Genomic DNA, 16,860 nt, shown 5'->3' on the forward strand with positions numbered 1-16,860 from the left:
GAGCGACGTTGACTGGCCTGGGCGAGTCAGACGAAGACGCTAACGCAAAATTATGACCATCCAGTGGAGAGGAAGGGGGACCCAGAGCTTTACCACAAAGTTGGGAAGCCCCTGCCACCGGCCGTCACGGGCGGAGGCCTAGTTCTCTAAATGGCGAGAAGCCGCCCGGCACCGTAAGGGCCACTGGGTAAGCATTATTCCCCCCGGAGGAAAAACGCTGCAGAGACCACTACCTACCGTAGGGAGGAATTAGTGGAGAGACCACATGGTCTCACCATCAGGGGAGAACTCATGGGAAAATGTGCGGACTGCAGGAGTTAACCGCAAGGTGGGAGTCCACCTAGGGAGGTCATGGGTTGCCGAGGTGGGAACAATTCATGAGGATACATCAGACGGAACAGCCCACGGAGGGGGAGTTACCACGTCTGGAGCACTAGGTCCGGTTAGAGCTATGTGGGAGATAACTGAACTGTTCCCCGGCCTAAGGGGGCAGGGCTGCTCTGCCCAGCCTGCCCCGAGGAAGGTGCTAGTGATGGATAAAATGCCTGTTCTTTACCCAGTGGGGGAAAGAGGGGAGGCGTAATAGCCACTGATCCCCCTAAGGAAGGGGGAAGGGCTTTCGCAGGCGTACGCCCTACCGGCTGCCGGTCCTACACCTTGCCAGGATGCGGGCTGACACCGGTTCCGCATCTAGGTATTACAACCTCACGGAGTTGTTCGGCATAGCCCAACCTGCAGCTCTGCAGATGTCTGCCAGAGAGGCGCCCTGAGCCAGTGCCCATGAGGGGTGTGCCTCACTCCCAACGGGCAGGGGCGAATGAGATCGGTATGCCCTAATGAGGGCATCCACGATCCAGTGCGCCAGCCTCTGTTTGGAGACAGCCCTCCCTTCTGCTGACCTCCGAAACAGACAAAGAGCTGCTCAGAGCTTCTGGGCTCTGCGTGCGGTCCAAGTAGAGGCGCCGTGCGCGTACTGGACACAACACGGATAGGTTGGGTCTTCCTCCCCAGTGGGGAGCACCTGCAGGTTCACCACTTGGTCTCTCGGGAGAGTGGTGGGAACTTTGGGCACGTAGCCGGGGCGGGGTCTCAAGATAACGTGAGAATCACGGCCCCGAGTTCTAGGCAATCTGTGGACACGGAGGGTGCTTGCAGATCCCCTACCTCTTGGAGGTGAGCGCCATGCGGAAAGCCATCTTTATCAAGACTGAGAAAGAGCGGCAACCCCGAGAGGGTCGAAGGGGGCTGGGCCTCTTGAGGCCCGCCACCTAGGTCGAAAGAGGGTACAGAGCACGGATAAGGTGGTCACCCTCTCGCGCCCCTTAGGAACCTAATGACCAGGTCGTGCTGTCCCAGAGGCTACCCAGCACTTGGGTCATGATGAGCGGCCGTAGCGGCTACATACATTCCCAGTGTGGAGGGGTAGAGGTTACTCCCCAGACTCTCTTGAGGAAGGGACAGCTCATACCCGACCGAGCAACTCCGCGGGTCTTCTCGCCGAAAAGAGCACCAGGATGAGAAGAGGCGCCACCTATGGGCGTATAGCCGCCCAGTGGCCGAAACCCTAGCCTGAGTGACGTCCCAACCAGACCGGGGGTGGGTCACTCAGGATCTCCTCGTCCCGTCCAGACATAGAGACCAGGTTCTGCCTGGGATGCCGTAACGTGCCCCTTCCCCTGGGGAAGCAGTTCGCCAGGGGGAGCGGCCAGGGGGGAGTTGTTGTCAGAGCCTTAGCTCCGAGAACCAAGTCCTGGTTAGGCCAAAAGGGGCGTAACTAGTACCACTTGATGCTCCTCTTCCCTGGCCTTGCACAGGACCTGTGCAATGAGGCTCACTGGGGGGAAGCGTACTTCCGCTTGTCCCGCGGCCAGCTGTGCGCAAGGGCATCCGTACCAAGGGTTGCCTCGGACAGGGAGTACCAAAGCGTACAATGGGTGGAGTCTGGGGAGGCAACAGGACCACCGAACATCCCAGGCATCCTGAACCAGACAGCCGATGCGCTCTCTCGTCAGCCGACGCCTCGCGGAGAGTGGCGACTCCATCACATCGTAGATTCCAGCAGAAAAAAGATCACCAAAGATCGTAGAGAAGCTCATCAGATGCGTAGGCTCTGAAGAACAAAAGGTGAATGAATGAGCACGCCGGCTTCCCTCTTATACCCGGACATCCGGGGAGGAGTCCGGCATGCAAATTTCATTCGCCAATTTTCATTGGCCTTTTCTAAATACTCAGAAGATGATAGGTTCTCAAGACAAACCCCATTCTGTCGGTTCGACACAATGTCGAAAGAGACCGACAGAAAGGAACCTTTACTGCAGGCTATTGAACCACAACCACCTACATACATGCGCTGCTGTGCATTCTTCCATAACATAACACAAATAATTTCTTGAATCCTGTACAAAGTAATTTAAAAAATGCCACAAATATTACACAAATTTATGTTTAAAACCATGTGCTGTAAGCTATTGTGCAAATTATACATGTAAAACAAATACACTGACTGAGCAGATATTAAGGTGAGATAATAAAAAACAGTCTAAAAAAGACCATCCCACAAACAATCCCGTAGTCACCTGGGCGGAAATCCCCATCTTCCAGACTCTGACTCAACTCAACTCAACTCAACTTATTTATATAGCGCTTTTACAATTTTCATTTTACAAAGCAGCTGTACATGAACACAATGACAAAAGCAAAACAATCAAAGTGTACCTGCAAAAACAAGAAAAGGTTTGAAAACAGAAGACAGACACACCCACACACAAAACACTCCACACACACAACACGCACACGCACCAAACACACACACACAACACACACACACACACACACACACACACCACACACACACACACACACACCACACACCACACACACACACACACACACACACACACACACACACACACACACACGTACGTACACAGACAAGTACGCACACACACACACACTCAGTGAGAGCACACATTTAGGATAAAGGAGAGAGAAGCACAGGTCAAATATAACGATATAAATTCCTATATGCAATATTAATTAAGTAAAACTTTAAGATTCTAAAGCAGCCCCCCCGGTCAGGCAGATAGTGCAAAAACAGTATGCAAACGGTGGCGAGGAACCCAAAACTCTAATCGAGAAAAAAAACCTCAGGAGAACCCAGGCCCAACCAGGGGATTCCAGTTCCCCTCTGGCAAAAGCTGCTGCCTCTGCACAAGCTCCAGAGAACTTGCACAACAAGGCTAAATAAAATAAATAAACTTAATAATAAAATGAATTATAGTTTAAGATTATCATTAATAATCTAATAGCATTTGAAGTTTTGTGGTGAAGACATGTCAAGAGACCGCGTCCTTCTTTATCCAGCTCTATCATCTCAGCTCTTGTCAGGTCCTCACTTCCCATTCTGACTACCACAGGAATATTGAAACCACAGTTCTACATTTGAGTTCGAAGAACATCCATTCAAATAAGTTTTGATATTAATTGGTTAAATATATTTAACTATGGTTTTAAAGTTTAACTAGCAAATACCAAAATGTGTTTATTCAGTAGCTAGCCAGCAAATCAGATATGTGACCCTGGACAACAAAACCAGTTTTATGGGTGAATTTTTCGAAATTTAGATTTTTACATAATCTGAAAGCTGAATAAATAAACGTTCTATTGATGTATGAGTTGTTAGAATAGGACAATATCTGGGTGAGATACAACCGTTTAAAACTCTGGAATCTGAGAATGCAAAAAAATAAAAATATTGAGAAAATTGCCTTTGAAGTTGTTAATCAGAGGCACTGTGGCAGACCATCCACTCACAAAAATAAAGTTTTTATATATTTAAGGTAGGAAATTTACAAAATATCTTCATGGAACATGATCTTTACTTAATATCCTAATGATTTTTGGCATAAAAGAAAAATCGATAATCTTGACCCACACAATGTATTTTTGTCTTTTACTAAAAATGTTCCCGTGCTACTTAAGACTGGTTTTGTGATCTAGGGTCACATATGTTAAATGTAAGCCAGCACTATTTCATTGACAATTTATGAGGCTAGCTAACACAAGCTGTGATGCTCTTTCTTCTACTTTCTGCTAGCTAGTTTTCTGTCATCATACAGAAGTACAGTAGGCTACTGGTCAGAGGTTTGGACACAATACTGTTCTAAATGATTTCGAGCCTGCTTTTATTTGATAAAACATACAGAACAAAACAGTAATATTGTAAAACATAATAGTTTTCTGTTTTAATATTTAATGTATTTCTGTGATGCAAAGGTGAATTTTCTATACCCATTACGCCATTCTTCAGTGACACATGATGCTGATTTCATCAATTTTGTGCTGCTTAATATTTTTTGTAATGTGTGATAATTTTTTCTTCGAATAATTAAAATTATTTGTTATTACTATTTGTATTTTGAAACAATTAAATGCAGGCTTGAATGATGATCACTTAAAATTGTAATGTATACAAATTTTTGACCAGTATTGTATATATTAGATTATAGTTTGTTTTAGCAAGCATGCTGATTGAGGAGTATTTATTCAAATAGCCTATGTCTATTCATTTGCATGAATTGTAAAATATTCATTACCACTAAAATATGTTTACCACAACAAAATATTGCAGTTTTTCAGAATTAAAGTTCTACTTATATTCAAATCCGTCAAAAATGTAAAAATAATAATAATCTGTATTAGTTTGCATGCATGTCAGATTATAACCAAACAAAATGTTTATATTTATGTTTTTATATGATAGTTCAAATAAAATTCTAAAATTTCTTAATAATTCCCATAAATTCCTGTAAATTCCCGAAATTCCCATAAATTCCTGGTATATTTCAAACTTGGAATATTTCCAAAATTCCCCAGATGAAGTTCCCATGGAAAGTTTCCGGTAAGTTTCCGGAAATTTACCGGGAATTTTCCACCCCTTTGCAACCCTAGTGGTAGATGATCAGTATTTAGAAAGAATATGAAACATGTATGTTGGTTGTATAATATTCAGTTTTTAAATATATTTTAAGATAGTTTTTGTAATGTTACAGACTTAAAGGTCCAGTGTATAAAAATTTTGCAGCATCTACGAATTGCAACCAATGGCTCACTCCACCCCTCCCTTTCGAAGCACTACGGTGGCTAACAAAGGACTAAGACTCAAACTTTTTTGGACCAGCGCCCCCCTATCCATTTTCCAGGTCCCTTATCGCCCCCCACAAAAATAATGGGCTAAATGTCTTAATAATAATAATAAATCATTTTTATTATAATATAATTTAAAAGCATGTCACTGAATTGGGATAATCTGTAATATCAATAAATGTATATTTGTTTTGTCTCGTTAAATACCAATAAAAATAAATGAACCTCTCGCCCCACTGACTGACACTGAAGTCACCAGACTTCTCTCCAGCCACCCCACCACCTGTCCCCTTGACCCAATCCCCTCCCATCTCCTTCAGGCCATATCCAGCACACTCACACCTGCACTCACACACATCATCAACACCTCCCTGCTCAGTGGCACTTTTCCATCCACATTCAAACAGGCCCAGGTCACGCCCCTACTTAAGAAACCCACATTGGACCCCTCTACTACCGACAGTTACAGACCTGTCTCTCTCTTCCCATTTATTGCAAAAACACTTGAAAGGGCAGTTTTCAACCAGGTGTCTTCCTACCTATCCCAGAATAAACTACTGGATGACAAGCAGTCTGGGTTCAAAACAAACCACTCCACTGAGACTGCACTGCTTTCGGTCACAGAAGCACTGCGGCTAGCCAAGGCGGAATCTAAATCCTCGGTCCTGATTCTGCTAGACTTATCTGCAGCGTTTGACACTGTCAATCACCAGATACTGCTAGCAACCCTGTCATCTCTAGGAATCTTAGGCACTCCTCTCCGCTGGTTCAAATTCTACCTCTCCGGCAGATCCTTCAGGGTGTCATGGAGGGGCTCGCTGTCCACTGCTCACCACATGACCACTGGGGTCCCTTATGGATCGGTGCTTGGACCGCTGCTTTTTTCCATCTACACGACATCCTTGCATACATCTTCTCGTATCACTGTTATGCTGACGACAACCAGATTTACATCTCGTTTCACACAGACGGTACCACTGTAGCAGCTCGCATTACAGCCTGCCTAGAAGATAGCTCAGCTTGGATGAAAGAGCATCACCTCCAGCTGAACCTTGCCAAGACAGAACTACTCATGTTTCTGGCACACCCCACGGTGCAACACGCTCTCGCCATCCAACTTGTCAATACCACAATCACTCCTTCCAAAACAGCCAGGAACCTTGGAGTCATATTTGATGAACAGCTGTCCTTCAATGATCACATTGCAAAGACAACGCGGTCATGCCGATATGCCTTATTCAACATTAGAAAGGTTAGACCCTATCTCACTGAGCATGCGGCACAACTCCTTGTCCAGGCCCTGGTTATCTCAAGCTTGGACTACTGGAATGCTCTCCTTGCTGGTCTTCCTGCAAAGGCTATCAAACCACTTCAGCTGGTTCAGAACGCAGCAGCACACCTCGTCTTCTAACAGCCCAAAATGGCTCATGTGACACCCCTTTTCATCTCTCTCCACTGGCTACCGGTTGAAGCCTGTATCAGATTCAAGTCACTAATGCTTGCCTACAAGGACTATCACTGGAACTGCACCGGCATACTTTCACACCCTCCTATACTCCTACACCCCATCAAGAACCCTGCGTTCAGCAAACCAGCGCCGTCTTGTATTGCCTTCTCAAAAGGGCAGTAAATCGCTTTCCCGCTCATTCTCCTTCAAAACTCCTTCCTGGTGGAACATTCTTCCTAACTCAGTCTGGTCAACCACATCTCTCACAACATTCAAAAAAACTACTTTAAACCCATCTCTTCTGTGAATGTAAATGAGAAAAAAAACACTAACCCTCTCACTTTCTCTCAACAGGTATTGGTCTGGCTTTTGTTGAAACTAGTAACTTTGTATTAGCACCTATTGTACTGTATTATTGCTCCTGTATGACATATTGCTTATTGCTCCCTGAACTCTCTGTAAGTCGCTTTGGATAAAAGCGTCTGCTAAATGACTAAATGTAAATGTAAAAAGCATGTCACTGAAAGTCAAATAACAGATTTGATTGGCCAGTTGGAATGTTACCATACTTTCCTAAAGAGCAAAAACGATGTGAAGTAGAATGTTTGAACTTAGTTTTAATACTCTCCTAAATGCATAATAAAAACCTTAAAAGCTTCTTAGATTCACCTTACTTAAAAAAAAATTGTGAGTAATTTTGTGTAAGTTTATAGTCCTAAATGTGTGAGCCAGTGTGTGCTTCCATACAAGGTCTGTCATTAATAATTTGTGTTCATAATTAGGCAAATAAAAACAATAGAATCTTCTTACAAGAATAAACACATATTACAATGTAGAAATTATTGGATGTATTTATTTTTTATTATCTTGAAACAGTCCAAGCAGTGTACATTTTGGGCTCAGATATGACGGTGATTAGATAAGTACAGAATTAATATGCTACCCAAAGATGATTACAATATATTAGACTGAGTTTCTGCATAAACATTTCTACATCATAAATAGAGTTAAATGTAATTAATTGTAAATGCTGTCATTAGAGTGGAAGTGAATATAATTTATTGAAAATATTTTCCAAGGCTTACAAATAAGTATTTCATGCAAAATTCTGTTCATGCAAACTCAACCGTCATATAATGTGCAATGAAAGGTACAGATGTTACCCACAGCAAATGGAGAAATTTGTAGATAGCCTATGTCATGGTTCTGCCCCACCTTGTCTTGCTTCTCTTGGCCTAGTGGCAGAACCATGATAGAACCTCTTGTTTTATGTGGAGAGTGACGTTTTGTCCCTGTTGGTCTTCCACTCTCCAGTGTGGCGTCTCTGTTCCCGCCCTTTCGTCTCCTCGTTATTGTTTGTTAATTAGTTTATGTCCTGCACCTGTCCCCTCTTGATTTATCCCCTTTATAATGCCCTTGTGTCTTCTGTCTCATGCTGGTTCATTGTACTGTGTCGTGTTTGTGTAATGTGGTGAGTTCCTGTCTTTGAGTTAGTTTAGTTTATTTTGTAGTTGTGATGTGTTTTAGTCTAGTCCTGTTAGTTTAGTTAGTCTTGTTCCTGTTTCCATGTTTGTTACTTTACCCCCACGTGGGTCTTTGTTTTGTTGCTTATTATTTATTAAAGTTTGTGTTAACCCCTTACCCGCTGTCTGCACTTGGGTCCTCTGTCCTTGTCTCCGTGTCTCTCACCACCCACAGTTCATGACAGAATGAACCAGCCATTTTGGACCCAGCAGACAGAGGGATCTCAGCGGGAGGGGTCGATGCCGCCGGACTCCCTTCCAGGGTTGAATCCGCCGGACTCCCTTAGGGTAGAGGCCGCGGGCTCCATTCCAGAGTCGGGACCGCCGGACTCCCTTCCGGGGTCGAGACTGCCGGAACCCCGTCCAGGATCGAGACCGCCGGGCTCCCTTCCAGGGTTGAGGTCGTCGGATTCCCCTCCAGGGTTGAGGCCGCCGGTGTCCTGTTCCCGCTGCAGATCCCTGCCGGCCTCCCAGCTGGTGCCCAGGCCTGTCGAGTTGACTCGTTTGTGTGTGTTTGTCCTTGTTTGCTGCCCAGCTGCCAGAGAGCGCTGCCCAGCCGTCGGAGATGCTGCCCAGCTGCCAGAGAGCGCTGCCCAGCCGCCGACATCCTGTCCTGTCATGTCGACATCCAGGCCTGCCCAGCCGGTGATAGCTGGTCTCCCAGCCGGCCATCCAGCCGGCGCCATGTCCTGTCCAGCCGGCCATCCAGCCGGCGCCACGTGCTGTCCAGCCGGCCATCCAGCCGGCGCCATGTCCTGTCCAGCCGGCCTTCCAGCCGGCGCCATGTCCTGTCCAGCCGGCCTTCCAGCCGGCGCCATGTACTGTCCAGCCGGCCTCCAGCCGGCGCCATGTACTGTCCAGCCGGCCTTCCAGCCGGCGCCATGTGTTGTCCAGCCGGCCTTCGTGCCGGCACCATGTCTTTGTTTGGACTTTTTTTTTCCCTATGTATCACGTTTTTGGTCGTGTTTTGTATAATGTTTTTTTGTCCAGTCTGTCTAGTCTTGTTTGTTCCTTGAGGAGCATCAGGATGCTGCTCCTTAAGGAGGGGCTTCTGTCATGGTTCTGCCCCACCTTGTCTTGCTTCTCTTGACCTAGTGGCAGAACCATGTAGAACCTCTTGTTTTATGTGGAGAGTGACGTTTTGTCCCTGTTGGTCTTCCACTCTCCGGTGTGGCGTCTCTGTTCCCGCCCTTTCGTCTCCTCGTTATTGTTTGTTAATTAGTTCATGTCCTGCACCTGTCCCCTCTTGATTTATCCCCTTTATAATGCCCTTGTGTCTTCTGTCTCGTGCTGGTTCATTGTACTGTGTCGTGTTTGTGTAATGTGGTGAGTTCCTGTCTTTGAGTTAGTTTAGTTTATTTTGTAGTTGTGATGTGTTTTAGTCTAGTCCTGTTAGTTTAGTTAGTCTTGTTCCTGTTTCCATGTTTGTTACTTTACCCCCACGTGGGTCTTTGTTTTGTTGCTTATTATTTATTAAAGTTTGTGTTAACCCCTTACCCGCTGTCTGCTGTCCTTGTCTCCGTGTCTCTCACCACCCACCATTCATGACAGCCTATTTGTTTCACATTTTTATACTCTCACTATTAAGTTAAATCTGCCCCTACAGTCAGCTAGACATGTGCCGATATTAGGTAATGCGATTAACCTAGGTAATAGATTCGCGCGATGTTGTTATCGCGGGCACTTTCAAATACCGCGAAAATATATAGATCAGCATTTTGATGTTTAGAACGCGTATTTGTTTATTTTTCATCAACCGGATAAAAGTACACTGCGTGTATGCTGCGTAGGAATGCGCACTCTGATCTAAACAATCCCATTCTCCATGTGGAGATGCCTACGCGTGTGTGTGCGCACTATGATGTAAACAGTACCACACGGAGAGGAAGCATGGCGGAAGGAGGAACGCTGCCGACGATTTTTCCCCCTTCTAAAAGGGTGAAATCTGAGGTTTGGAAATATTTCGGGTTAAAAGTAAGCCGAGTAATGAAATTTGACAGTGTGGCAGAATAATTATTTTAATTATACGTTGATGGAGCACAATAAAGTCATACACTGTCACAAAGGCGAGTGAATTTACTGTTTATAAATGTTTAGCTAGCTATAATAGTTAACACACTGGCTTGGCTTGTTATTCAAACAATAATAATAATAATAATATGAATTGTAGTACTAGCGTTGCACAGACATAAGTATATTTAAAAGCAGTTAACAAAAGTTGTTATTTTGCAGTTTGCACTTTATTCTGTTTGAATAAACTCACTTTATACATCATTACTGTGTGTTGTTTTATTTATATTTATTTGTATTTAAATGTTCGAGGTTCTCTTTATTATTTAAAATAAAGTTTTTATCAAGAGGAAAACACTGAAGTTGATTTATATTTTCAACCTGCATTTCTCATAGATTTGAATACTGCGATAATACCGTTTACCGCGACGAAACCTTAATCAATTAATCGCAGCATGGAAATTTGATACCGGCTCATGCCTACAGTCAGCTGACGTCAAGGTAACATGACAGAGCTCTCATGTGACAGAGGCGCCGATCCAGAATTTTATATGATACTACATCAGTGTATTACTATTGTAATGTGTTTGCCGCACTTGGCATATGACACCAAAGCACCCGAGAATGATTCAAAAGCTTATGGAGCAGTTTGATCTTAAATTTCTCTCGCCTTGAATGCCGATCGGTCTGTGCAACTCAAAATGTCAAATGCACATTTTCTGTTCACGGATGACTATGTTAGTGGTAAAGTTCTATAACACATTACATTTAAAAACTTGCGCGCATTGCTCTGGGAAAATTAAGCCCTACAACATCCTACATGAGGTTGTCAACACCCAGCAGAAACATAAATAGGCACAATGCTTGTATAAACACATACATTACTAGCAGCACATTTATACGCCTCTCTAACCTGAATGTACCATATACAGGACGAACTGCGTTCAGTAATAGAGAATGCCATTTAGTGCTCGCACTCGCTGTAATCACTGTTCGGATTTCAGAACGTTTCACAACAGCTAATTGCCTTTATTCCTGTTCTACCAAAAAAGAAAGATTACCCATTTAATTTCTTCAACTCTCCATGGCCTTTTAGTGTAAGTGTTTTTTCACACGCGATGTGGCGAGGACTCTGTTGTCGCTTTTTCTTGTAGCGGTCCAACGTTTTGTACAGTAAAGGTGGTGGTGCTAGCATCTCGGGGAGAATAAGAACTTATTTATATGTTTTTCAAAAATTGGTTAAAGCCGATGCGGCTGCCGCGAAGCTTAGAGCTGAGTCCGGGGTGAAGAGGCAGGATTTTGGGGTGCACGTCACGAGCACTGTGCGCTCACCGCACGGTGGTGATCATGTGGTGTGTGTGTGTGGTCAAAAACATTCACAGCAGGGGCGTAGCTACATGGTGGCCATGGGTGGCCACGGCTACCCCTGAATGATGGATGGCCACCTACCTATCTGGCCACCTCTGTTGTGCGAAGCAGTTTTAAGATGCGTGTCGGAGTTTACAAAGTGCTGCGCAGATCATTTAGCGTATGCACTGAAAGTAACGCGAGAATATCACTCTCGCGTTAATATGATATGGCAAGCCGATGGTGTCAGAATTACACCATAGATTAAACGCGTTTATATCCGAATGCCGTTTTTGACGGCGTTTTAAACAGTATTTGCGCCGCAAAATACGGCGTCGCGATTCCAAACGCCGTAAAAAACGCGCGAAAAGTCGCCACCTTTTGCACCACTGTCTTGCCATATGACGGCGTAAAAAATGTCGTTTTGGTTGCTCAGAGCGCGCATTTTTTACGGCGTTTTGTGTGTTGTATAATGAGCCCCTCCCGCTGATTTCCGCAGCCAGTAAATTCGAACTGTTCTCACCCAATCACTGATGAACTGAGCCAGACCAGAGCAATTTACCACTGATCATTTTACAGGATTTTATTATGTGTGCAGTGTTACCTTTGCTAACATTAAACAAACCATTGCTTGCTTTCCGAAGAAGCGACTTCTTCTCTTTGGAAATGTAAAGTTACACAACGTGGTCAGCAGTTGTATAAAGGCCAACCAATCCCATAGTAATGTATCCTGCTTATTACATATATTACGTATGGCCTACGTGAAAAGCAAAAAAGCAATCGGTTGAAATATTGTATTAGCTAATTTCCAACACCAGAAATCACTCCTGGTATAAGCGAGGTCAGCCAGGGTAAAAAGTAAACTGCATTGCCTTTAAGCGGAGGCTGAGCACTGTGGGTGGTAGTCTGCTGGTTAGCATGATAGACTCGCAATCTCTGACAGCATCTAACGCCTGTTCGAGATCCGCTCGAACCAACAGTCAATTTTTACGTTGTTGGTCTTGTTCTGTTTATCTGTATCGCTTAGTCATTTTTAGATTTACGTATATTTCAGTACTTAATGCGTGGTCAGTATGAAAAGAAAGTCTGGAATGACAGATCTTTTTATAAACCATATCTGCACTTGATTTTTGCTGCTGAACTCACACATCAGTGGACTTTCGTGCTATAAACAGGACGAACGAACAGTAATAGATTTTACATTTACGCATTTAGCAGACACTTTTATCCAAAGCGACTTACAGGGGGCCTTTTAGTCTATGCATGTCTCTTATCAGTAGCCCATGTGATTTTAGTTTCCATATTACAAAAATTGACTGACTATAAGGAGACGCAATAATGTTGCGCAATGATTGTAATGTAACAAGCATGAACTTATAAACTAAAATATAACACAGCCCAAGTCAATGCCAAATTCCTTTCCATTTACCTCCGTGAAGAGACTGACGCTATCGTGCGTGGAACTGCAAAGAAACTTACAATGAAATGGAAAAAAATATTAATCAGCACATAGAAATAAGTGTGGGATTCAGGCCTGGCAACGCACTCATGCAGCCTAGCCTGGCGAGAACATGGCAAAATGAGTCAAGATGCGGGCATGCTACTTACAAGCTACAGGATTTTTTTTTTTTTAAAGTTGGTTTGCACAAAGATGGTGGTTATAAGCCTACTGATCCCATTGCTCCGAATAGTAGGCCTAATTAAACGTAATTACATACACTGTAAAAAAATCCTGTTAAAACAGATGAAGTACTGGCAGAAAATTACCAGTACATTTTCCTTTATATTACAGACATTTCCATTAATGCTAAAATGTAATTTAATTCAGTGCAAAATGTAAAATGGAGAACATGCATACTCGAGTGAGTCGTGGTCATTATTTATCTTTGTTTCATATGCTTTGTCGAGTAAAATCAATCATATCTAAATGCTTAGGTGAACGTCCGTTTTCAGTCTGTTGAGGCCGGCTGCGGAGAAACGCGCTCCTCCAGGGCATGGGGCAGATAAATAATACAGTTTAAGATTGCTAAGCAATCAAGCTTATTCATTTTTTTAATTTTTTGTAATGATTATTTTGATTAAAGTAATTTTCAACCTTTAATCTGCATTTAGACGTATGACGCCACATTCTCTCATATAATTTAATTTATATGGGATGATATCTCAGTTTCAGTTTGGGTGGAGTTTCTGATTTATGCAAAACTGCATTATTGGTAAATACTGTTTTCTGTTACGAATAAATTACTCTTCTAATTCTTGTTCTCTTACCTGTTTATGTTACCTTTATTATAGGTAATAAATTAATCAAATAAAATAATATATTATGTTATTAGATTAACGTTCGCTAAATTCCGTTAACATAGCTTAATTAGAACGACCTTGCTTGTTCTACAAACACCATACACTGTGTTTTACCTTAAGTGTTTTTCTGTTTGTTTGTTTTTTTATAGATTTTCTTCCGTAAAGCTGCTTTTGAACAATGCACATTGCGAAAAGCGCTATATAAACAAATAATAATTTTTTTATGCATGCAGGAAGAATAAAGCAAAATGATTGAGAATTACGCAATGCGTTTACATCCAAACGCCGTAAAAACCGCGCGAAAAGCCGTCCATAACGGCGTATTTAACGGCGTTTAAGGCTCCTCGAAAAGCGCCACCTTTTGCGCCACTGTCTGGCCATATGACGGCGTAAAAAACGCTGTTTTGGTTGCACAGAGCGCGCGTCTTTTACGGCATTTTGTCTGTTGTATAATGAACCCACCCACCCGCTGATTTCCACAGCCAATAAGTTTGAACTGCTCTCATCCAATCACTGATGAGCTGAGCCACGATCTAATTCACCATGGCCTTGGTACTAAATCCTTGTAGTGGCCATTGATATTACTATGTTTTGATTAGAGGAATAAAGATTTTTATGAAAATCCTTTTTTCAAGTGAATTTTATGTAAAAAATTACTGCATCCAATTCCAGCAAATTTGGCACACACCAACTCAAAACCCCCTATCTATAGGTAAAGTCTATGTTTTTTATTTATGTTTATTTTATTTCATTTATTTAATTGACATCGAGAGTTAAGGCCTTAAGACCTGGACGGATCAAATATTTCCCCCGGCAGTTCACCAAGCATTCACTTGAGACATAATTATGTTTGCGAGACACATACATTCTGATGTGCGCACTTTGGATGTTTCAGTCAGAGTAAGATTATTGTTGTGTCTTAACATCTTTGAATAACCCTTAACATCAATCAAGTCCCGCACTTTATTACAGTATGTTAATTCCTTTAATGCAATAGTCAGACTCGCTCTGCTTGATATGCAGATTTTGCAATGAATGCACTTTATTTAGCCTACAATAAAGCTGTGCGTTAACATGCATATGCTTTTTAATTATGTTTTTTAAAATTCTATTCTTTTTTTAAATGCGTCATACAGAATCGTTCTCATCAGCAGGTGCATCATAAACATCGCCTACACTAAAAAAATCTGTAAAAACAAGGCACAATATACTATATTAATCTTATCTGATCTTCATCCAAGTCAAGGGTATTGACAAACAATGTGTCTAAAAATAATAACTAAAAAATTCTGATCTTTCATGTCTTTATTGAACACACTCATTCAACATTCAAAATGGCAGTGGAAAAGTAAGTGAACCCTTAGAATTAATAACTTGTTGACCCCCCCTTGGCAGCAATAACCTCAACCAGGCGCTTCCTGTAGCTGTGGATCAGACCTGCACATCGTTGAGGAGGAATTTTAGCCCATTCTTCCTGGCAGAACTGCTTTAGCGCGGTCATATTCTTTGGACGTCTCATGTGTATGGCCCTCTTCAAGGCAATCCATAGCATCTCTATTGGGTTGAGGTCTGGGCTCTGACTTGGCCACTCCAAAAGGGCGGATTTTGTTTTTCTGAAGCCATTCTGTTGTGGACTTGCTCCGGTGTTTTGGGTCGTTGTCCTGTTGCATCACCCACCTTCTACACAGTTTCAGCTGACGTACAGACATTCTCACACATTATCCTGAAGAATTGTCTGATATACTTGGGAATTCATCTTCCCCTCAATGATTCCAAGCTGGAATACTTTACAGTTGGGATGATGTTTTCATGATGATATGCCGTGCCCTTTCTATGCCAGATGTAGTGCTGTGTGTTTTTTCCAAATAGTTCAATCTTAGCTTCATCGGTCCACAAAACATTTTGCCAATACCGCTGTGGAGTGTCAATGTGCTCTTTTGCAAACTTCAGGCGTGCAGCAATGTTCTTTTTAGTAAGCAGTGGCTTCCTTCGTGGTGTCCTGCCATAGATACCCTGCTTGTTCAGTGTTTTACATATTGTAGACTCGTGAACAGAGATGTTAGCAAGTTCCAATGATGCCTTCAATTCGGGGTTGTTTCTTTACCTCATTGATGAGTCTTCGTTGTGCTCTTGGTGTCATTTTGACTGGGCGCCCACTTCTTGGTAGAGTAGCAAAAGTCCCAAAGTGTCTCCATTTGTAGATTGTTTGCCAAACTCTAGACTGGTGAATTTCTAAAGTCTTTGAAATAACTTTGTAACCCTTGCCAGCTTTATGTAAATCAACCATTCTTGATCGTAGATCCTCTGCAAGCTCTTTTTGGCGAGGCATGGCTCACATAAGCGTGTTCTTGTGCAAACTCCAAAAGTTTGAGGGGTTTTTATCAGTCAAAGTAGCTGTAGTCCACAACTCCAAACTTATTATCTTAAGGAGACTCCAGGTGTGCTAAAACCTGACTCCAATTAGCTTTTTTGAGGTCATTAACTCAAGGCTTATTTTATTTGATTAATTTATTACCTATAATAAAGGTAACATAAATAGGTAAGAGAACAAGAGTTAGAAGAGTAATTTATTCGTAACAGAAAACGTCTCGGTTACGTTTGTAACCTCGGTTCCCTGATGGAGGGAACGAGACGTTGTGTCGAACCGACAGATGGGGTTCGTCACTGAGAACCAATCGCTTCCGACTACTTAGAAAAGGCCAATGAAAATTGGCAAATGAAATTTGCATCCCGGACTCCACCCCGGACATCCGGGTATAAAAGGGAGACGGCGTGCATCATTCATTCACCTTAGTTCTGAGGAGGCTGAGACCTCTCACGACTGCTGCAGAGGACAGCACGTGTTGTGGCAAGAGGACACAACGTCTCGTTCCCTCCATCAGGGAACCAAGGTTACATACGTAACCGAGACGTTCCCTTTCTGTCGGTCTCTCGACGTTGTGTCGAACCGACAGATGGGGTTCCAATGGAAAACGCCATAACACTGTGCCCTGTCACAATCTCAACGAAGCGACGGTGACTGGCCTGGGCGTGTCAGCCGTGAACGCTACCGCGAAATTGTAACCTACCAGTGGGTAGGTAGGGGGT

This window comes from Triplophysa rosa, unplaced genomic scaffold, assembly GCF_024868665.1.
Source record: "Triplophysa rosa unplaced genomic scaffold, Trosa_1v2 scaffold243_ERROPOS425983+, whole genome shotgun sequence".
NCBI lineage: Eukaryota > Metazoa > Chordata > Actinopteri > Cypriniformes > Nemacheilidae > Triplophysa > Triplophysa rosa.